Source organism: Tachypleus tridentatus, chromosome 1 (assembly GCF_004210375.1).
Source record: "Tachypleus tridentatus isolate NWPU-2018 chromosome 1, ASM421037v1, whole genome shotgun sequence".
NCBI lineage: Eukaryota > Metazoa > Arthropoda > Merostomata > Xiphosura > Limulidae > Tachypleus > Tachypleus tridentatus.
Genome location: NC_134825.1, coordinates 149,551,719 through 149,575,796, shown reverse-complemented (window position 1 = coordinate 149,575,796; position 24,078 = coordinate 149,551,719).

Below are 24,078 nucleotides of genomic sequence, written 5' to 3'. Positions count from 1 at the left end.
ACATTTGGTTGACATTTGGTTGAATTACTAATTACTAGTAGTAAGAGAGGTGACATTTGGTTGAATTACTACTAGAAGGAAGAGAGGTGACATTTGGTTGAATTACTACTAGAAGTAAGAGAGAGTGACATTTGGTTGAATTACTACTAGAAGTAAGAGAGGTGACATTTGGTTGAATTACTACTAGAAGTAAGAGAGGTGACATTTGGTTGAATTACTACTAGTAGTAAGAGAGGTGACATTTGGTTGAATTACTACTAGTAGTAAGAGAGGTGACATTTGGTTGAATTACTACTAGTAGTAAGAGAGGTGACATTTGGTTGAATTACTACTAGAGTAAGAGAGGTGACATTTGGTTGAATTACTACTAGTAGTAAGAGGTGACATTTGGTTGAATTACTACTAGAAGTAAGAGAGGTGACATTTGGTTGAATTACTACTAGTAGTAAGAGAGGTGACATTTGGTTGAATTACTACTAGAAGTAAGAGAGGTGACATTTGGTTGAATTACTACTAGTAGTAAGAGGTGACATTTGGTTGAATTACTACTAGAAGTAAGAGGTGACATTTGGTTGAATTACTACTAGTAGTAAGAGGTGACATTTGGTTGAATTACTACTAGTAGTAAGAGAGTGACATTTGGTTGAATTACTACTAGTAGTAAGAGAGGTGACATTTGGTTGAATTACTACTAGTAAGTAAGAGAGGTGACATTTGGTTGAATTACTACTAGTAGTAAGAGAGGTGACATTTGGTTGAATTACTACTAGAAGTAATTACTACTAGAGAGAGAGGTGACATTTGGTTGAATTACTACTAGTAGTAAGAGAGGTGACATTTGGTTGAATTACTACTAGTAGTAATTTGGTTGAGAGTAAGAGAGGTGACATTTGGTTGAATTACTACTAGTAGTAAGAGAGGTGACATTTGGTTGAAAATGATGTACGTTATATCAACGCTTTTAAAACTACCAGTGGGGACTCCATATTGCACCTGATTGAGCAGTTTTATGTTTTGCCACAAATAACACTTGGTGCATAGAAGTGACCAAAATGATTGGAATAAATCATTCATTTTTGAGATAGAATTCACAAGCTCTGTATTCTAATCAGCTGCTTCAGGGCTATCGGCTCTAGCCGTCTCTAATTTAGTAGTGATAGACTAGAGAGAGTCAACACTACCAACCATCAACTCTTGGACTATTCTTTCACCAACGAACAGTAGGATTTACCATCACATTATAACGCCCCCACAACTGAAATGGCGAGGATGTTTGATGCAAAGGAGATTCGAGCCTGGGACTCTCCAGAGTCTGAAGTCCAGTGCCTTAACCACCTGGTCATGTCGGGCCATTTAATTGGTAGTGATACTAATAGTCCTTAAAATTTTGCAGACGGTAAAAAGGTTTAAAACACGTTTTTTATGCCCACACACTGCTGAAAAAGATCGACATCAGGAAAAAACTTAACCTTATTTAATGATGATAATGTTTACCTCATAGCTAAAAAATAAAGTAGTCGCTGTTTCAGTTAAAATCACCAATCAGCTTTTAAGAAAATTAAGAAATTATGTTTTCATAACGATGGCACTTTTGTTATTGTATCAACAATTTTAATTAGTGTAGTCACTTGAGAAGATAGTTTCTTATGACAAAAAGTGTGCGTTTGCTTTATAACTTTTTTACTCATGGAATTGTTGCATAAATAACTTTTGTACTAGTACATGAATATTGCAAAGAGATGCTGCTACTATATCATCTTTGTTGCTTCTTTGTTTATCAGAAAATTGTTTAAAAATAGTATTTAATGTGATACACCAATCGCTTTTTTAACACTGCATATTTTATTTGATAATAAATAAATAAAGTTCTATTTTATTATCTGTTTCCCAATTCAAATTTGGCTTAAAATCTAAGTAACTCCAATTAGAAGCTAAAATGCTTACAAAGTCTTAAAATGGATTCCACCCTTCACATAGGCAGCTCAGGCTATTCTTAAATAACATTATTGATGTGAAGAACAAGTAAGAACGAGTTGCATTTTCTCTATTTTTATTTGTGTTCAAATAACATTCATCACCCCTGGTCATAAACGGTAAAAGAAAAAAGTATCACAATACGACTACTTATTTCACATAAAAAAGTAAATAAATACAAGTAAACACTACAATCACTAAAACTAGGGTAAGAGAAAAAGTAATTGATTTTTTTATCTTTTGTATTCTTTCTCTCTCGCCTGATTGGCTTCTTTGAGAAACTTGTAATGTTTCTATCTAAAAAAAAAAAAAAAAATGTCCACGCGCTTTGAGTTCTGTAAAGGTCCCTCGAGTCATGGAAGCAGTCATACTCAGTCATTCACACTTATTTCTTTCTTAAACCCCAGGGAAACGGTTCTAAAGATAAGCTTCAATTCTGAAAGAAACCCTGAGTTGATTCAACACATACCCCTGGGACTGAGCAGTAAGCACAGTTCAGTAGACAGCAATCACCCATCTACCTGATTTAATCATTAAAGTGGTAAAAGTAAACGAGGGATTCCTCAAATAATCCAGGTTTATTGAGGGTGAATTTTCGAGCGCAGAATTTAATTTTAAATATTTTTTTTTACATTTTTCATAAATCAAATCACATCTGAAATTCAGTTTACAAGAAAGTAAATGTTGTCATAAAATGGAACGTGTAATATATGTCTTTATAACAAAGAACTAGTAAACAAAATATCTGTGAAATCAAAGTTGTTTGTTTCTGGAAACTCATGCGTAGATACACTAGAGGTTCCTAAGTTTGTACTGACTAGAGGGAATAGTTTTGTTTGCTTTTTTTTCTGAATTTCACACTCAAGTCAATCGAGGGCTATCTGCGCTAGGCATCCCTAATTTAGCAGTGTAAGACCAGAGGGAAGGCAGCTAGTCATCACCACCCACCGCCAACTCTTGGGCTACTCTCTCACCAACGAATAGTGGGATTAGCCGTAACATTATAATGCCCCTTCACGGCTGAAAAGGCGAGCATGTTTGGTGCACCGGGATCTGAACCCGCGACCCTTAGATTACGAATCAAACGCCTTAACCCACCTGGCCATGCTGGGCCGTAGAGGGAATAGAGAGAAGCAAATTAGGGCGACAGCACCTACCGCCAATTTCCGAAATTTTAATCGAATGCAAGTAAACAGTCCAATCAATAAAAACTAGGGCAAGTAAACAGTCTGATAACTAAACTAAAACTAGGCAAGTAAAACAGTCTGATAACCAAAACTAGGCAAGTAAACAGTTCAATCACTAAAACTAGGGTAAGTAAACAGTCCAATCACTAAAACTATGGTAAGTAAACAGTCCAATCCCTAAAACTAGGGCAAGTAAACAGTTCAATCACCAAAACTATGGCAAGTAAACAGTCCAATCATTAAAATTAGGGTAAGTAAACATTCTTATCACTAAAACTAGAGTAAGTAAACAGTCCAATCACTAAAACTAGGGTAAGTAAACAGTCCAATCACAAAAACTAAGGCAAGTAAACAGTCCAATCACTAAACCTAGGGCAAGTAAACAGTCCAATCACTAAAACTATGGCAAGTAAACAGTCCAATTACTAAAACTAGGGCTAATAAACAGTCCAATCACTAAAACTATGGCAAGTAAACAGTCCAATCACTAAAACTAGGGCAAGTAAACAGTTCAATCAGTAAAACTATGGCAAGTAAACAGTCCAATCACTAAAACTAGGGTCAGTAAACAGTCCAATCACAAAAACTAGGGCAAGTAAACAGTCCAATCAGTAAAACTACGGCAAATAAACAGTTCAATCACTAAACCTAGGGCAAGTAAACAGTCCAATCACTAAAACTAGGGCAAGTAAACAGTCGAATCACTAAAACTAGGGCTAATAAACAGTCGAATCACTAAAACTATGGCAAGTAAACAGTCCAATCATTAAAACTAGGGCAAGTAAACAGTTCAATCACTAAAACTATGGCAGGTAAAGAGTCCAATCAAAAATTAGTAAAGGTTTCGAATCATTATTAATATTCTAATGTTGTGTATTAGGTGATATATTATTAGTATTTTGAAAGATATGTGTTAAGTGAATTATTATTAGTATTGTAACGTTGTGTATTAGTGAATCATCATTAATATTGTAATGTTGTAGTATCAGCTAAATCATCATTAGCATTATAATGTTATTGAGTTAAAAGATCATCATTTGTATTGCATAGTTGTTGCTTTAGGGGAGTCATCATTTAGTATTGTAATGTTGTGTATTAGGTGAATCATACTTAGTATTATAATGTTGTTGTTGTGTTAACAGAATCATTATAAGTATTGTAATGTTGTATATTAGTTAAATAATCATCAGTTTTATAATGTTGTTGTGTTAGGTGAATAATCATTAGTGTTGTAATGTTGTATTAGTAAATCATTATTAGTATTGTAATGTTTAGTGTTAATAAATTATTATCAGTATTGTAATGTTGAGTATTAGAGAATTATCCTTAGTATTGGTAATGTTGTGTGTAAGAAAAATCATCATTAGCATTATAATGTTAATGTGTTAGGTGAATCATCATTAGTATTACATAGTTGTTGTGTTACAGGGTCATTATTATTGTAATGTGTAAATGTTGTTGTGTTAGGTGAATCATCATCGGTATTGTAATGTTGTGTATTAGTGAATTATTATAGTATCGTAATGTTGTGTTATAGTGTATCATTATTAGTATTGTAATGTTGTGTATTAGTGAATCATTATTGGTATTTTAATGCTGTGTATTAGGTGAAATATTATTAGTATTGTAATGATGTGTTAGGTGAATTATTATTAGTATTGTAATGTTGTGTGTTAGGTGAATCACTATTAGTTTTGCAATGTTGTATGTCAGGTGAATCATAATTAGTATTATTATGTTATTGTATTAGGTGAATCATTATCAATGTTGTAATGTTTGCATCAAATAGTACTGTAAAAATGAGTGCATCAGATAGTACTGCAAGAATGACTGCATCAGATAGTACTGTAAAAATGAGTGCATCAGATAGTACTGCAAGAATGGCTGCATCAAATAGTACTGTAAAAATGAGAGCATAAGATAGTACTGTAAAAATGGCTGCAACAGATAGTACTGTAAAAATGAGTGCTAATAGCACTGTAAAAATGACAGCATCAGATAATAGTGTAATAATAAATATACCAAATAAAATTGTAAGAAAGAATGCATTATTTATTATTCAAAGAATGACTGGATCAGATAGCATTGAAAGAAGGGTTGGATCAGTTATCATTTGAAAAATAAGGTATCAGGCAGTAGTTCAAAAATTAGATAAATTAGTGTCGTAAGATTCATTAGATCAAATAGTTGTAAAAATTACTGCATAAAAATGAATGTTTCAGTTAGTTTTATCAGACTGACTGTATAACATTGAAAATAACAATTATTTTTTATTATATTTAGCGTCACTGTTGGTTTTGGAAGACTGAATATACCTATTAGTTTTATCAAATTACACACTCTAGATGTACTAAACTCTAAACGATAAGATAAACAAACCAATTCCAGTGTGTATATATAACTCTTTGAAAAGAAAAAATACGTTAATAGATATCTACCTATGATATGTTTATTCTACCTATTGTATGTCTTACTCTATATAAAACTGTGATTTTAAATTAAGTATTAGCCCAGTCGTAGGATAAAATTTGATGTTTAATCCCTGTTGTGTATTAGGTGAATCATCATTAATGTTGTACTGTTGTTTATTAGGTGAATATTCATTAATGTTGTACTGTTGTTTATTAGGTCAGTCATCATTTGAAGTGTAATGTTGTGTAAAAGGAGACATCATTAGTATTGTAATGTTATTGTGTTAGGTAAATCATCATCAGTTTTGTAATGTTGTTGTGTTAGGTGAATCGTCATCAGTATTGTAATATTGTGTATCAGGTGAATCATAATTAGTATTGTAATGTTGTTGTGTTGGGTGAAACATCATTAGTATCGTAATGTCGTGTATTAGGTGAATCATAATTAGTATTATAATGCTGTTGTGTTAGGTGAATCATTATCAGTATTGTAATTTTGTGTATTAATGAATCATTATTAGTATCGTAATGTTGTGCATTAGTGAATCATTATTAATATTGTAATGTTGTGTATAAGGTGAAATGTTATTCGTATTGTAATTTTGTGTAATAGTGAATCATTATTAGCATTGTAATGTTGTGTATTAGTGAATCATCATTAGTATTGTAATGTTGTGTATTAGTGAATCATTATTAGTATTGTAATGCTATGTAGTAGTTAGTCATTATTAGTATTGTAATGTTGTTGTGTTAGGTGAATCATTATCAGTATTGTAATGTTGTGTATTAGTTAAATAATCATCAGTGTTGTAATGTTGTTGTATTATGTAAATAATAATTAGTGTTGTATTGTTGTGTATTAGTGAATCATTATTAGTATTGTAATGTTGTGTATTAGTTAGTCATTATCAGTATTGTAATGTTGTGCACTTGTGAATCATTTATTGTATTGTATGTGTAATGCTGTGTATTAGTTAGTCATTATTAGTATTGTAATGTTGTGTATTAGGTGAATCATAATTAGTATTGTAAAGTTGTTGTGTTAGCGGAGCCATCATTAGTATCGTAATGTTGTGTATCAGGTGAATAATCATTAGTATTATAATGTTGTTGTGTTAGGTGAATCATTATCAGTATTGTAATGTTGTATATTAGTTAAATAATCATCAGTTTTGTAATGTTGTTGTGTTAGGTGAATATTCATTAGTGTTGTAATGTTGTTCTGTTAGGCGAATCATAATCAGTATTGTAATGTTGTGTATTAGTGAATCATTATTAGTATTGTAATGTTGTTGTGTTAGGTGAAACATCATTAATATCGTAATGTTGTTTATTAATGAATCAATATTAGTATCGTAATGTTGTGCATTAGCGAATCATTATTAATATTCTAATGTTGTGTATTAGGTGATATATTATTAGTATTTTAAAGATATGTGTTAAGTGAATTATTATTAGTATTGTAACGTTGTGTATTAGTGAATCATCATTAGTATTGTAATGTTGTGTATCAGCTAAATCATCATTAGCATTATAATGTTATTGAGTTAAAAGAATCATCATTTGTATTGCATAGTTGTTGCTTTAGGGGAGTCATCATTAGTATTGTATTGTTGTGTATTAGGTGAATCATACTTAGTATTATAATGTTGTTGTTGTGTTAGATGAATCATTATAAGTATTGTAATGTTGTATATTAGTTAAATAATCATCAGTTTTATAATGTTGTTGTGTTAGGTGAATCATAATTAGTATTGTAAAGTTGTTGTGTTAGCGGAGCCATCATTAGTATCGTAATGTTGTGTATCAGGTGAATAATCATTAGTATTATAATGTTGTTGTGTTAGGTGAATCATTATCAGTATTGTAATGTTGTATATTAGTTAAATAATCATCAGTTTTGTAATGTTGTTGTGTTAGGTGAATATTCATTAGTGTTGTAATGTTGTTCTGTTAGGCGAATCATAATCAGTATTGTAATGTTGTGTATTAGTAAATCATTATTAGTATTGTAATGTTGTGTGTTAATGAATTATTATCAGTATTGTAATGTTGAGTATTAGAGAATTATCATTAGTATTGTAATGTTGTGTATAAGAAAAATCATCATTAGCATTATAATGTTAATGTGTTAGGTGAATCATCATTAGTATTACATAGTTGTTGTGTTACGGGAGTCATTATTAGTATTGTAATGTTGTTGTGTTAGGTGAATTATTATCAGTATTGTAATGTTGTGTATTAGTTAAATCAACATCAGTATTGCAATATTGTTGTGTTAGGTAAATAATCATTTGTGTTGTAATGTTGTGTATTAGTGAATCATTATTAGTATTTTAATGCTGTGTATTAGTGAATCATTTTAGTATTGTAATGTTGTGTATCAGTGAATCATTATTAGTATTGTAATGTTGTGCAGTTGTGAATCATTATTAGTATTGTTATGCTGTGTATTAGTGAATAATTTTTAGTATTGTAATGTTGTTGTATTATGTAAATAATAATTAGTGTTTTATTGTTGTGTATTAGTGAATAATTATTAGTATTGTAATGTTGTGTAATAGTGAATCATTATTAATATTGTAATGTTGTGTATTAGGTGAAATATTATTAGTATTGTAAAGATGTGTGTTAAGGGAATTATTATTAGTATTGTAATGTTGTGTATTAGGTTAATCATAATTAGTATTATAATATTGTTGTGTTAGGTGAATCATTATCAGTATTGTGATGCTGAGTATTAGTTATATCATCATCAGTATTGTGATGTTTTTGTGTTAGGTAAATCCTCATCATTATTGTAATGTTATGTATCAGTAAATCATTATTAATATTGTAACGTTGTGTATTAGTGAATCATTATTAGTATCGTAATATTCTTTATTAGTGAATTATTATCAGTATTGTAATGTCGTATACTAGTGAATCATTATTAGTATTGTAATGTTGTTGAGTTAGATGACACATCATTATTATCGAAGTGTTGTGTATTGGTGAATCATTATTAGTATTGTAAATTTGTGTATTAGTGAATCATTATTAATATTTTAATGTTGTGTGTTAGATGAATCATTATTAGTATCGTAATGTTGTGTATTGGTGAATCATTATTAATATCGTAATGTTGTGTATTAGTGAATCTTTATTAGTATTGTATTGTTGTGTATTAATGAATCATTATCAGTATTGTAATGTTGTTGTGTTAGGTGAAATATCATTAGTATCGTAATGTTGTGTATTAGTTGAATCATAATTAGTATTATAATGCTGTTGTAATAGGTGAATCATTATCAGTATTGTAATGTTGTGTATTACTTAAATCATCATCAGTATTGTAATGTTGTTGCATTATGTTAATAATAATTAGTGTTGTATTGTTGTGTATTAGTGAATCATTATTAGTATCGTAATGTTGTGTATTGGTGAACCATTATTAGTATTGTAATGTTGTGTATTAGTGAAACATTATCAGTATTGTAATGTTGTGTATTAGGTAAATCATTATTAGTATTATAAAGTTGTATATTAGTAAATCTTCATTAGCATTATAATGTTATTGTGTTAGGTGAATCATCATCAGTATTGTATTGTTGTTCTGATAGGTGAATCATCATCAGTATTGTAATGTTGTGTATCAGATGAATCATTAATGGTATTGTAAAGTTGTTGTAATAGGGGAGTCATCATTAGTATAGTAATGTTGTGTATTAGGTGAATCATCATCAGTGTTGTAATGTTGTTTTGTTAGGTGAATAATCATCTGTGTTGTAATGTCATTGTGTTAGTTGAATCATCATCAACATTGTAATGTTGTTCTGTTTGGTGATTCATAATCAGTATTGTAATGTTGTGTATCAGGTGAATCATAATTAGTATTGTAAGGTTGTTGTGTTAGCGGAGTCATCATTAGTTACGTAATGTTGTGTATTAGGTGTATTATAATTAGTATTATAATGTTGTTGTGTTGGATGAATCATTATAAGTATTGTAATGTTGAGTATCGGTGAATCATTATTAGTATTGTAATGTTGTGTATTAATGAATCATTATTAGTATTGTAATTTTGTGTAATAGTGAATCATTACTAGTATTGTAATGTTGTGTGTTAGTAAATCATTATTAGTATTGTAATGTTATTGTATTAGGTGAATCATTATTAGTATTGTAATATTGTGCACTTGTGAATCATTATTGTTATTGTTATGTTGTGTATTAGTGAATCATTTTTAGTATTGGAATGTTGTGTATTAGTGAATTATTATTGATATTGTAATGATGTGTATCAGGTGAGTCATAATTAGTATTGTAATGTTGTTGTGTTAGGGGAGTCATCATTAGTACCGTTATGTTGTGTATTAGGTGAATCATAATTAGTATTATAATGCTGTTGTGTTAGGTCAATTATTATCAGTATTGTAATGCTGTGTATTAGTTAAATCATCATCAGTATTGTAATGTTGTTGTGTTACGTGAATAATCATTAGTGTTGTAATGTCGTGTATTATTGAATCATTATTAGTATTGTAATGTTGTGTGTTAGATGAATCATTATTAGTATCGTAATGTTGTGTATTGGTGAATCATTATTATTATTGTAAATTTGTGTATTAGTGAATCATTATTAATATCGTAATGTTGTGTGTTAGATGAATCATTATTAGTATTTTAAGGTTGCGTATTAGTAAATCATAATTAATATTGTAATGTTGTTGTGTTACGTGAATCATTATTAGTATTGTAATGTTGTGTATTAGTTAAATCATCATGAGTATTGTGATGTTGTTGTGTTAAGTGAATCATCATCAGTAATGTAATGTTATGTATTAGTTAAATCATAATCAGTATTGTAATGTTGTGAATAAGTGACTTATTATTAGTGTTGTAATTTTGTGTAATAGTGAATCATTATTAGTATTGTAATGTTGTGAATAAGTGAATTATTATTAGTGTTGTAATTTTGTGTAATAATGAATCATTATTAGTATTGTAATGTTGAGTATTAGTGAATGATTTTTAGTATTCTAATGTTTTGTATCGGTGAATGAATTTTAGTACTGTAATGCTGTGTATTAGTTAGTCATTATTTGTATTGTAATGTTGTGTATTAGTTGTATCATAATTAGTATTGTAATGTTGTTGTATTAGCGAAATCATCATCAGTATTGTTATGTTGTTGTGTTAGGTGAATAATCATTAGTGTTTTAATGTTGTGTATTAGTGAATCATTATTAGTATTGTAATGGTGTGTTTCAGGTGAATCATAATTAGTATTATAATGTTGTTGTGTTAGGTAAATCATTATTAGTATTGTAATGTTGTGTATTAGTTAAATCATCTTCAGTATTGTAATGATGTTGTATTATGTAAATAATAATCAGTGTATTATTGATGTTATACTATTGTAATGTGATTAGTGAATCATTATTCGTGTTGTAATGTTTTGTATTAGTAAACCATTATCGCTATTCTAATGTTGTGTCTTAGTGTATCATTATTAGAAGCGTAATGCTGCGTACTAGTGAATCATTATTAGTATTGAAATGTTGTTTATTAGTTAAATCCTCATTAGGGTTATAATGTTATTGTGTTAGGTGTATGATCATCAGCATTGTAATGTTGTTCTGTTAGGTGAATCATAATTAGTATTGTAAGGTTGTTGTGTTAGCGGAGTCATTATTAGTATCGTAATTTTGTGTATTAGGTGAATCATAATTAGTATTATAATGTTGTTGTGTTAGGTGAATCATTATCAGTATTGTAATGTTGTATATTAGTAAAATAATCATTAGTTTTTAATGTTGTTGTGTTAGCTGAATAATCATTAGTGTTGTAATGTTGTGTCTTAGTGAATCATTATCAGTATTGTAATGTTTTGTATTAGTAAATCATCATTTGTATTGTAATGTTGTGTATCAGTTAAATCATCATTAGCATTATAATGTTATTGTGTTTGGTAAATCATCATTAGTATTGCATAGTTGTTGTTTTAGGGGAGTCATAATTAATATTGTAATGTTGTTGTGTTAGGTGAATCATTATCAGTATTGTAATGTTGTGTATTAGTTAAATCAACATCAGTATTGTAATATTGTTTTGTTAGGTGAATCGTCATCAGTATTGTAATGTTCTGTATTAGTGGATCATTATTAATATTGTAATGTTGTGTATTTGTGAATCAATATTAGTACTGTAATGCTGTGTATTTGTTAGTCATTATTTGTATTGTAATTTTGTGTTTCAGGTGAATCATAATTAGTATTGTAAAGTTGTTGTGTTAGGGTAGTCATCATTATAATCGTAATTTTGTGTATATAGGTGAATCATAATTAGTATTATAATGTTGTTCTGTTAGGTGAAGCATTATCAGTATTGTAGGTTTGTGTATTAATGAATGATTATTAGTATTGTAATGTTGTGTATTAGGTGAATCATCAACAGTGTTGTAATGTTGTTGTGTTAGGAGAATCATTATCAGTGTTGCAATGTTGTGTATTAGTTAAATCAACATCAGTATTGTAATATTGTTTTGTTAGGTGAATCATCATCAGTATTGTAATGTTGTGTATTAGTGAATCATTTTTAATATTGTAACGTTGTGTATTACTGAATCATTATTTGTATTGTAATGTTTTTTATTTGTGAATCATTATTTGTATTGTAATGTTGTGTATTAGTGAATCATTATTGGTTTTGTAATGTTGTGTATTGTCTATTTTACTTCATATGTAAAACACAACTAAGAATTAATGGTTTAGATCAACGTTATTTCATAATCTGGTAAACAATCAGATAATAAGTTTGTTCTTGAAATTCAGTATGTTGTAGTCTCACACTTCGAAATAACAAATGGAATTGTTGGTAATTATTCAACCTTTTTATAATTCAATCTTTTGCTAAAACATTTAGAGAGACTTTAAAGACTTGTGACTCAGCCATTACATAGGTATTGTTATAAAAGGAAACGCTGTGTAGTATTGTAACGTTCTGATGACCTATTGAGGAGATATTTAGAATACCATTTCGATGAACAATTCGATCCGTCCCTGCATAGGCAGTGTTACAGCATTCTTGATAACGAAGGTATATTGTAACAGTCAAATTACAGTAACAAGCTCGTTCCCGTTAGTTAAACTTTTATTTTAATTTATCAAGTTATTTGATAATACTTTATCCTTGTTGGCTATAAATAAAACGAGGTTTACATTTGGTTTAAGTAAAATATGTGTCTATATCTTATAATTCAATACATTTATTGTGATTTATTGCTAAACAATTAACATTTTACCTGTAGATAACACATCGAAAGACAGTAATTTATTCGATATGTTTGACACACCGGTTATTTCTACTTCTTTTTTTCGCATCAGATCTTTTTTTATATTTGTAATTTTTCTATTAATTCATAACAATAAAGCTTACAACCTTTAGTAAAAAAAAATCTATTCACTATTTGTTAGAAACAAATTAACTAACTTGTCAGAAAAAGTAAGAAATCTAAACACTTGGACAAAATATTAATAAAGGACAGTTTTATATTTTTGTCATTCATAGTAGATAGTGACAAACCCACAGTAGTAGCAAATTGCATTTGAAACCCAATACTTATATCAGCTTAAAGACATCCTGTCAAGTTCCTGGACCATCACAACGCCCTCTATTTCTAAGAATCTCTGTTGGAAAGAACCAAGAGAGATAATTGACAGAACATGGGTTTTGCAAAGCCATTCATCTTCATCCAGGGAAGAGACTATTGGCAGATATAAAAGGCTTTGGGTACAAGACTAGAAAATGACGTTATCACTGATTGCATCTAGAACGTGAAGCTTACGTGAGTTGGAGGTAGGGAGGGAAGCATGACAATTTTGATTGATGGGAAGGAGAAAATCTGCTCCTCATCCGTTCTTTCTCTATTATCTTCTAATCCCTCGCAGCTCGAGGATGACACACACTATCTGGCTATAGCTTAAACTTCGGATGTTATACTGATCATTAAGTTTTAGTATTTCACGAAGATAACTGTGATAACATGTGCGTTTTATCAACATACGTAACTTTGTTAATCATTAACTGCAATTTTGTTATAACAACTGTAGCGGTTGTCTTGGGAGTTGACTAAACACTGCTACCTCAAATAACAAACATACTCTATTGGTTATTGTTACCTGCTTTGTTCTTTGTATTCTCTACTCGAGTTATTACCATCGTTGCACGTGTTGATATAAATCTACCATTCACCTACTTAATCGTATGCTTTCTAATATTTTTAATTTTAAGTGCTAAATGGATAATACTATTGTTCACACTCAATTCGCTCCTATGCTCGTTGTGCTTATGACTGGTAGTTCACTTCTTTGTTGTTTTAACGTTCCTTTGAGCACTCAATAAATTTACGTTTGTTATTGTAATGTTTTCTAACATTTCGATCTTAACATTTTTAAGTATTGCTGTTAACACTGTTACATTAACAAGAATATTCTTAGTTCGCTTATAACTATCCTTTAATTTCTTGGTACAAAGATATATAAAAAAATCTCCACTTCCTGTAGTATTTGTTAACCTCCATTTGATTTGTACATTCATTGTAATACTCACATTGTAATACCTAAGCCTATTACAGGCCTTTGTTAACATTAGGTGTTGTTTTTTTTTACATTTCTTAACTTAATATACGTAATAGCCGGTGATGACAAAAAAACCCACTTGTAGAGAAAAATATATTTGTAAAAACGGCCGTTTTTACATATATACGTAGTAACTGTATTATTATCACCTTGTTACTGTGCACCTAGCTAGTGTAATTATTTCTGCTGTTCTAAGCCGTTATACCTTATGACTCTGTTTACAGCATCTATTCGATTCGAATATCTATATTGTAGTCCCTTTTGTGCTTATATTTTACTTTGCGAATTTCAGACCGGGTTAATAACCACTGGTATTGATCAAGTTTTATCTTATCTTCACCACTCAAAATAATTTACATTTCCTGCAAATATTATTTTCGCACCCAATCTGATGAACATTCAGTTTATTTAACACCCAGTTTACCAAAAATTCAGTCTGTTTAACACCGAGTTTACTAAATATTGAGTCTATTTAACACCAACTTTACAAAACATTCAGTCTATTTAACACCCACCCTACTGACCGATCAGTCTATTTAACACCCAGTCTGATAAACTTTCAGTCTATTTAACATTCAGTTTTCTACTTAAAATTTAGTATACTTAACAACCAGTTACAACAAAAGAACTCAGTCTAATAAACTCTCATAATAATTAACACTCACTTAACTAGTCATTCATTCTACTAAATAATCAGGCTACTAAACACAATGTCTAGTTAAAAATAAGTATACTAAACACTCAGTTAATTAACCCTTAGTTTACTTAACACTAAGACTATCAAATAGTTATAATACTAAACACCCAGTATAAAAACTCAGTCTATTAAGTCCTTAAACAAATAAACACTCAGTGTACTTAACTGTTCAAATCTATTTGCAAGCAAGATCAGTGTTTGCTCAGCGATAATTATAATTAAAAAGAAATGTTTCTATAACTTTCAAGAGCAGATTGTTTGAAATTTTAAAATCCTATACTCGAACGTCAAACAAAGAAATCCTGTTAAAGATAACAAGCTTATAATACTAAAATTCATACAATTATAAAACGTTTTAACAACGAAACAATAAAGCTTACCTAATCTAACAGATATGTTACATGTTAGAAATGGTTATACTGCTACAAGCTTTAGTAAAGAGGAAAGAACTTACTGAAACTAACAGATATGCTACATATTAGAAATGACAATATTACTATACGTGAAGTTCTATTATCGTTGTGTATTTTATTTTGAAAGGATTTCTTTGGGACATATTTCAAAATTGACTTGGATGTTTATCATAACCTGAGAGGTGAAAATATCGCGGAAACGTGTATTCGCTATAAACTTTCATATTTATAAAGACGTGTTTGATGTCGTAAGAGCAGGTAATTTGCCAATGGGATCACATTCTGACACACGTGATATCATTTTGTTTAATAATATATAGGTCATAGAATGAGCTAAGTCACGGAACTTGGCAATCTCACATTCAACGAAAGTAGTGAAGAACTATCTTAATTACTCCTTAATGTTGGCTTACTTTACAGAATTCCCTGTCTTAAGGATTGGCCAGAACCAATATCAACAACTGCTTGTAAGTCGTCGACAATTCCGTTCGAGTTTGATTTCGTTTTGAACGGAATTTTAATACATATACATGTGTTATTACCAATATATAGGCATCATGTTGTTAAAGAGAGAAGAAATACGGTTACTGAGCTTCTATCTAATGTTATTACTATAATAATTTAAGTACGTAATGTAAGAAATGTTTGTGACTTACATACATACTTTGGAGCAACAGAGTATGCAACAAACATTTTAAGTACAATAAGGAGCACCCGAATATTCAAGTTTTATCCAATGTTTACCCATACCAGGAAAATTACACGTCTAAAGGAAACACAGTGTCATTCCTGATTAACATTTGCACATTTAATGTGGACACAATTCTTTCAGCGAAATATTTTATGTGTTAATAAAATTGTAATTCACCATGCTGGTTAATTACAAGACAAGAACACTTAATAACTATGACCAATAATCTTTCATTGAGCGAGATGAATTTATTTTTAAAATTGCAAATAAAAGTAAAGAATGAAAAAAAAAACAATACGGAAATTTGAAAATATAGGAGATTAATAATACATGTATATATATATAGTAAAGCCAGTTTCAAAAAAATATATGTTATTAAAAGTACCTTTAGAATTGTAACAGGGAAAATAGTTCTCAATCCAACATTCGCAGCGGATTTATAAAAAAAATTGTGTCAGATTTACAATTTCCAGATGTCGTTGGTGACTGTTAAAATGTTTGCGGTAACTCCTTGTCGTACTGGCTATTAAAATATTCGTGATATCTATTACTCTGATGGGTTTTGAAGACCGACTACTCGATGATTTACTTTTTAAAGGCCAGGGTGGTTCATGAAGTAATACTTCGTGGCGACTCATCAATATATCTATTGTTAAGAAGTCCATGATAACTAACCTACCATTTTGATGACTTAGAAAATTCACGATTTGCTTTCACAGCTCTTTTACTGTCTATAATGAACATTACTTCTATTGTAGTTTATTATACAATAATTGGGAAAAACACGATTTAATGGCCAGCGTGTCTGGACTATGAATCAAAATATTGATGATTCGTGTTTTGTTGCTACAGAAGGTACATTAAAACCAAAACATTTTATTATAATATATAATAGATAGATTATTATCTCTATACATATATCTGACTTTGTAGATTATATTCGATTTTTTTCTATATCCTATTATAGAGATATTAGTATTTTTATATATACATTCGAACTTGTTGTGTAGTTATTATAAATAAAGTATTATCTTTATAGATTACAGTCGATTTTGTTCTATACCCTTTTCTAGAGAGATTACTATCTATACATATATTCGAACTTGTTGTGTAGTTATTATAAATAAAATATAATTTTTATAGATTATATTCGATTTTGTTCTATATCCTATTATAGAGAGATTACTATCTATGTATATACATATATTCGAAATTGTGTAACTATTATAAATAAAGTATTATCTTTATAGATTACAGTCGATTTTGTTCTATATCCTATTATAGAGATATTACTATCCTGTATATATATATATATATATATATTCGAACTTGTAGTGTATTATAAATAAAATATTTTGTTTTTACAAATATGTGAATTCAATTTGTAGCTTATTATACATGAATTATTGTTTTTATGTATATGTCTGATCTTGTTCTGTAGTTTATTATAAATAATTCATTATATTTATATATGCGTATAAACTTTTCACTAGTTCCTTATAGAAAGACTATTTATTACATTTATACGTACGTAAAAATATGCTTCGAAATTACATGATATATATTTTATACATTATAATGGATATAGAAATGATTATATCTATATCTTCACGTAATATAATTTTAAAAAGTTCATGATGTTTTCTTTAAATATTTTATTATAGTTAGACAGATGATTATTCTCAGAGATAGGCGAAATTTCCATGTCCACGTCATTATTAATATATGGTGTTTACTCAGGCTGTTTTGTCTGTCCCTGAGCAATTATCTCTCATATTATTTTAACGCTTGATCTGTCTTGGCCTAGAGCTGTCTGTATCCTTTATGACACTAAAGTTTTATTACAATAACACATGGATAATAGTGACCACCTTAAGCTATGAACCTGTACATACTCTGTTAGCCTATAATTAATTCCGGTTTAGAAAGTATCTATTATGACTTCAAGCACTTTAAACGCCGTCAAACTTTTCGACCTCTTACATATGCATGTGTATCCTAGAGACGTATCAATTCCAAGTTCTGTTCGTCATTAATCTACGTGAGCTGAAGAAGATAAAGTGAAAAGTTAAAAAAAAGAAAGGGGGCGTTTGAAAGCAATGACGTTGTCGGCTTTGATAATTAAAAGGAAAAAAATAATTGCAATTCCATCTTTCGATCCGGAAAATCTATATCTAATTCAAATATCTCTTTTGCTGTATCTTCTAATTACATTTTTCCCTTTTCCCCTACCTGCAGAGTTTACTTTACTGATGAAGAATAGTTGAACTTAAAACCTAAAATAACGAGACTGGTATGTAAAGACGGCAGAACTGAAAAAATAAAAGTACAAGTAGAAAGACTAAAAAATCGATGTACGGGCAGCGACCACAGTAAAGAACGTTTAACAAAGGATTTGGTTCACAGGTTAAATTCATTCAAATTCTTGCATTTCAATGTAGTTGTATTATGGTTCACTGGGCACTGATGTATAGCTGTAAGAAGAAATAACGGAAGTTCATTCCCTTTGTGGAATGTAAATCACACTGGAAAGCTAAGCTCTCCTTTGAATTCATCTGAAATGCTGGAATCCTTGTAGAATTATTTGGGGGGTGAACACTTTCACTTCCCATCAATCAGTCTAATAGTGAAGATGATGAATCGAAAAGACACGCCTTCCAAAGAGAAACTGGCGGTAAAACATTGCATTTCTTTTTTTATACATGGATGAAAGGAAATGGAGAAAATGGAAATTTTTCGTTTCTTTAAATAGAAAAGCCATTGTTGTGATGTAGTTATCTGATAATAAGGGTCAGTAAAACGTTTCAATAATATTTTTTTGTATTTACATTTCTATGTTTATAAGCATCGTATGTAAAACTAGGCAGTAGTTTTATGAAGATAGCGCCTCAAGGTACATTAATGTAATGAGTTTTTGAGCCTGGTTAAAAATGTTGTTTTATTTCATCAGATACTGAACGCATTTTCTAATGAGTATTTCTAAGAACACAATTTCGACTTTAAAAACTAAAAATTACTGGAGAGCGTATGTTGAGAATTTTACATATAGTTATATAAACAACAAAACAACTAGATTTGAACTCATGTTTACGAAATAAATGTTCTTACATTTCCGTTATGTTGCCTAGATGAAGACAGCAAAACAAAAAGTATTGGCAGTTTGAAATTAAATACAAAGTATAATCCTGTACAAACAAAATCTAACACGGAATGTTGTCTTTAGAAGCTGAAGTTAGTTGAGAAAGTATATCTTTACAAACTGAATATAGCAAAGAATATGTATTAATAATGTACAAGGTAAAGTTACCGTAGAAGATTACCTTATAAACAAAACGTGTGCCTTTACTTTAGAAACAAAAGCTGCTACAAAATTCACTATATTACGTTAGAAACTGAAGTTGACACGAAACGCGTAATATTACTTCGTATACAGACAGGATCTTCCTCAAACTGTTTAATAGTATTTTATCAGATTAAGTCAGCATACAGTGTATACGTTTAGTTTATTAGATAAATGCCGAGACAGAATATTCGACTTATTTCTCCTAATTTAGGTCGACACAAGATGGGGATTTTTTTTCATTAGCACAATGAAATCGCCAAGATACGTATGAAATTATTTGCTCGAACCGTAACTCCAACAGAATGGAGATTCACAGGGTGGGGCACAACAAGGAGAGTTTACTTAGGAGACGTGGTTGATTAAATCTAGAGAATATTAAATATATAATGCATTTGTCGCAATATTACCTTAAAGAGATTAATGGTAATTTCTAGATGGATTTAGTTTCTCTTTTAACCTTCAGTCACGAATGACCATCGAAATGTCTCATATACTTTCATATATTAATTTCACTACAGATGTATCTTACGGTTTTTGAAAGTTTATTACTATAACACGCAGTTTCAATCTGGCTTTCAAAATCATGGACTTTATTATTGCAAGGCCCCAGTAGCACAGCTGTATGTCTGCGGACTTAAAACACTAGAACCCTGGTTTTGATACCCGTGGTAGACAAAGCACAGATAGGTCATTGTGTAGCTTTGTGCTTAACTTCAAACAAACAAGTATTATTGCAAGAAATATAAAATAATCAAAGACTAAATTATATACTGTAAACAGATAGATAGACCAATATAGGCATTCAGGTTAATGCAGTAATCATAATTAATTATTTACAATGATAAATTGATTTTCGTAGAACTTTTTGTTAGTTACAAATAATGACATACACATTCTCTCAGTACTAGCTTGTTTCCCACCTTCACGTATGGCCTCCACTCCTACAAGCCTGATATTTATATCCCTTCCTCTGTCTTTTTTTTCTACAAAATCCCAGCATCACCTATACCGTTCCAAGCATGACATGCTCATCAGATATTACGGTATTTTGTTCCCAACCATGTAGTATTGCTTATACCAGCTTTACCATGGCATGGATAAATCAACCCATGTTCTTTTCTCCCCCAACTATGAATATCTCTAATACTATTGCAGCTTGAAATTCATATCCCATCCTATGTGTTATCCTACCCACCTCCCAATATTATCCATATCATTCTAATTATGACAGACACACATCATTTTATATTCTTTCGTTTCCTACCTTCCTGTACCAACTTTAGCAGGCAAACTCCATCCTATACTGTTTCTTAATCTACTTTGCAGTAGCACCCATTACTACTCCAGGCATGACTTTCACTCACATTAAAGGCTCTTCCTTCACCCACCTCCCGGTATCATCATCATCATCCCAAGATTCACGTGCACATTTCTTCTTATTCACATTCCTCTCCCACACTTTAGTATCACCAACACTGCTCCAAGTATATCTTACATTCCTTCAGCACTTCACAGTATCCTCTCTGCAATCCCTAGACTGAGGTACATTTCCCATCGCATGCTCTTCTCTTCTCCACTTCCCAGTATCATATATATGTAATCCTAAGTTTGACATGGATGATCATTCAATCCTATTGTGTTTCTCGACCTCTCCACCAGCACCATCCATAATAATCAAAATATTGCATGAACACCTTACCTATTTTTGTGAATGTGAAACTTTTCAAAGATGTTCCACACGCTTTCACTACAGCCCATTTTACTTATACAACTCTGGAGTGAAAAAAACCATTTCCAGATTATGTAAAAAAACAAAACGTTAGAACGAAGAGACAAGGTGAACATATATCACAATTTTACTTGGGTTTGAAATCTAGAGATTGAACTTGATTTAGTTTAAAGATGGAAAAGTAAATAGTAATTTCATGATAATTTACCAGAATTATAAGAAACATATGAAAGCAATAAATGTAGAAACTGTTCATAACAAGAACTCGGTAACAGACAGTCGTATGATGATGCGTGGTACAGTAATACAAAACATAAACGTTCAAAGAAGATGAAAACAGTAAACGACGTCACCATTAATGATAAACAGGTTCTAAAGAAAGACTATTATCAGCTTGAAAGCATCATCTTTCAAATAACATAACCAAATTAAGCTCATTTATGGTAAAGTAAGAACTACTGTGTTGTACATATAACTTGAAATTATGGGAATCAAGCAGAAGGCTAAAGTTAAAGGGAGTTTGGTGGAAGAAAGACGAAAAAAAAAAGGATTACAAGCAAGAATAGGAGGAGATAAATACAGATTAGCTTTAAAGGACGAGAGATAGTTGATTAAGGACTAAGAAATGAATAAAAAGTCGGTTTAAAAGATAAGTAGGATTTGGATTGAAGTTTGGATTAAGGACTAAGAAACAAATAATAAGTCGGTTTAAAAGATAAGTAGGACTTGGACTGAAGCTAGGATTAAGGACTAAGAAACGAATAAGAAGTCGGTTTAAAAGATAAGTAGGACTTGGACTGAAGCTAGGATTAAGGACTAAGAAACGAATAAGAAGTCGGTTTAAAAGATAAGTAGGATTTGGACTGAAGCTAGGATTAAGGACTAAGAAACGAATAAGAAGTCGGTTTAAAAGATAAGTAGGATTTGGACTGAAGCTAGAATTAAGAACTAAGTTAGAAATTAATAAGAAATCGGTCAGAGAAACAAGTATAAAGCACGTTAAACAATGAATGCACATAAAGTAATGGACTAAAACAACCTGGGAGTGAGGAGAAACGAACTGGAAATCTTAGTGGCATATCTTTACTGTTATGCGAGATTTAATTCATAAATATCCACCTTACTAAGGTTCGTTTTACTTTATCCAGTTGGTGCTTTTGCCTTGTTCGCCTTTTGTTTTTACCCTTATTGCCTGTTAATTGTGTTGAGATATCCATAAAGTCAAGAACAACGTGATTTTTTTAAACTATCTCCTTTAGGTGTTAAATTAGAGTACTCTTACAAAATGTCTCTCTTGCACTAAAGTAACTTTCCAGAAAAAACTGTATCATCCGAAGTGACAATAATATCGGTACCACAAAAATGTTATAAAACACAAAATAGATGATAAAAGTTTGGATGTCATCTTCAGGTAGGTGATGGCGACATAATCTTGTCGAAGTATGCATTTACTATTCACGTCTTCTCCAGACTTTTACTTTCGAAAAAGTGGTTAAATACAAGATACAGATCATCGTGACGTCATTGTTAATGAAACAAAGCACGCAAAACAAATTCAGTCATATTTTAAAGGAACAAGCATATACGTTTCAACTAATACACATTTTTGTACCAGTCGTTAGACCTGCTCGAGTGTCATTATTCCTTTCTCTCCCAGCGCCAACTAACTTGTTTAAGCCTCTACTCTTTTCACTTCTTTTGTTTCAACGATGTATCACTCATTTATCTTAAAGGGATTGTAGATGAAGACCATTATCCTCTGGTAGTCTGGTTCTCTTTGAAAACTAAAGATGATTGTGATGTAACATGACAATATTTTATCGCAACAAACACGAACCTTTCGTCTAACAAAATAATGTAGAAATACATCAGCACCAACTGAAGCTACGTTACCGAAAAGAGGAACAAGAACGTTTAAGTATGATAAACCTATGAAAGTATGAAATATGAACGAACTAATATCTTATATCCCTGGGTTCAAGAGTACACATCCCATGAAACCTGACTCGATTGGATGTTGAGCCTAGAATATGTGTTAGTAATAACGTAATAACGTTGTAACAATTCTTTCTAATCCCAGGTTTTCTGAGCACAACACACTGAACGTACATAAAGACACATCGGTGGCTATACATTTCTAAAAGCTGTAAAGACAACTGTCTGCATGTTTTATGAGGAAATTCAATGCCCTCGGGTATTGAAACGCATTGCCATAATTTGTATCACGTATCATCTCATAACTTTCAATAAAAAGCAGAGTTTAGCCTACCTAATGCAAGGGTTGTTATCTAATTAGTTATTTTACACCCTTTATTTTCCAAATGGAAGTGACTAGACTCTGCTTAGCCACGTAATCTGAACTTATGGCTCATCTGAGAATTCAAACTGAACAAATGTATGAACAAAAGATATCAGAAAGGGGTGATTGGTTCAGTGAAAATCAATAAACTCATTTTACACGTAGTGAACATGGTAAAAACTAGTTAAATAAGAACACACGCAAAAAATTAATAAAATTACCACAACAGAAAATCGTAAAATTTACATCGTGTTTGATCATTCGAGACTGCTAGAAATGTATAAATCTGGTCATGTAACGGATGTATTCGAATGTCATAATAATTCTAAATATAGTCATTTGACTCAGACATATCATTGTCACCACAACCTTTTACCCTATATACTCTACCTAGCAGTTCCACCAGTACTTACTGCTATAAATGTCACGGTTCTTATGAGGAGGACTCTCGTTCTAGCCTCTTCAGGTCCTCCTTAATAAACTCTTCGCACCCACGTGTGCTTTTTATATGCAAAAACGGCTCGTTTGGGTTGAGAAAATATTTTACATATATATTTTTCTACAAGTGGGTTTTCTCGACATCACGTGTGCTTTAGTTTTGAATTCACTATTTGTTGTTCCCCTCTGTACTACGGAATCGAACCTCTCGGTGGGCTCAGCAGATAGCCCGACGTAGCTTTGCTATAAGAAAACATAACAACACAACATACTAT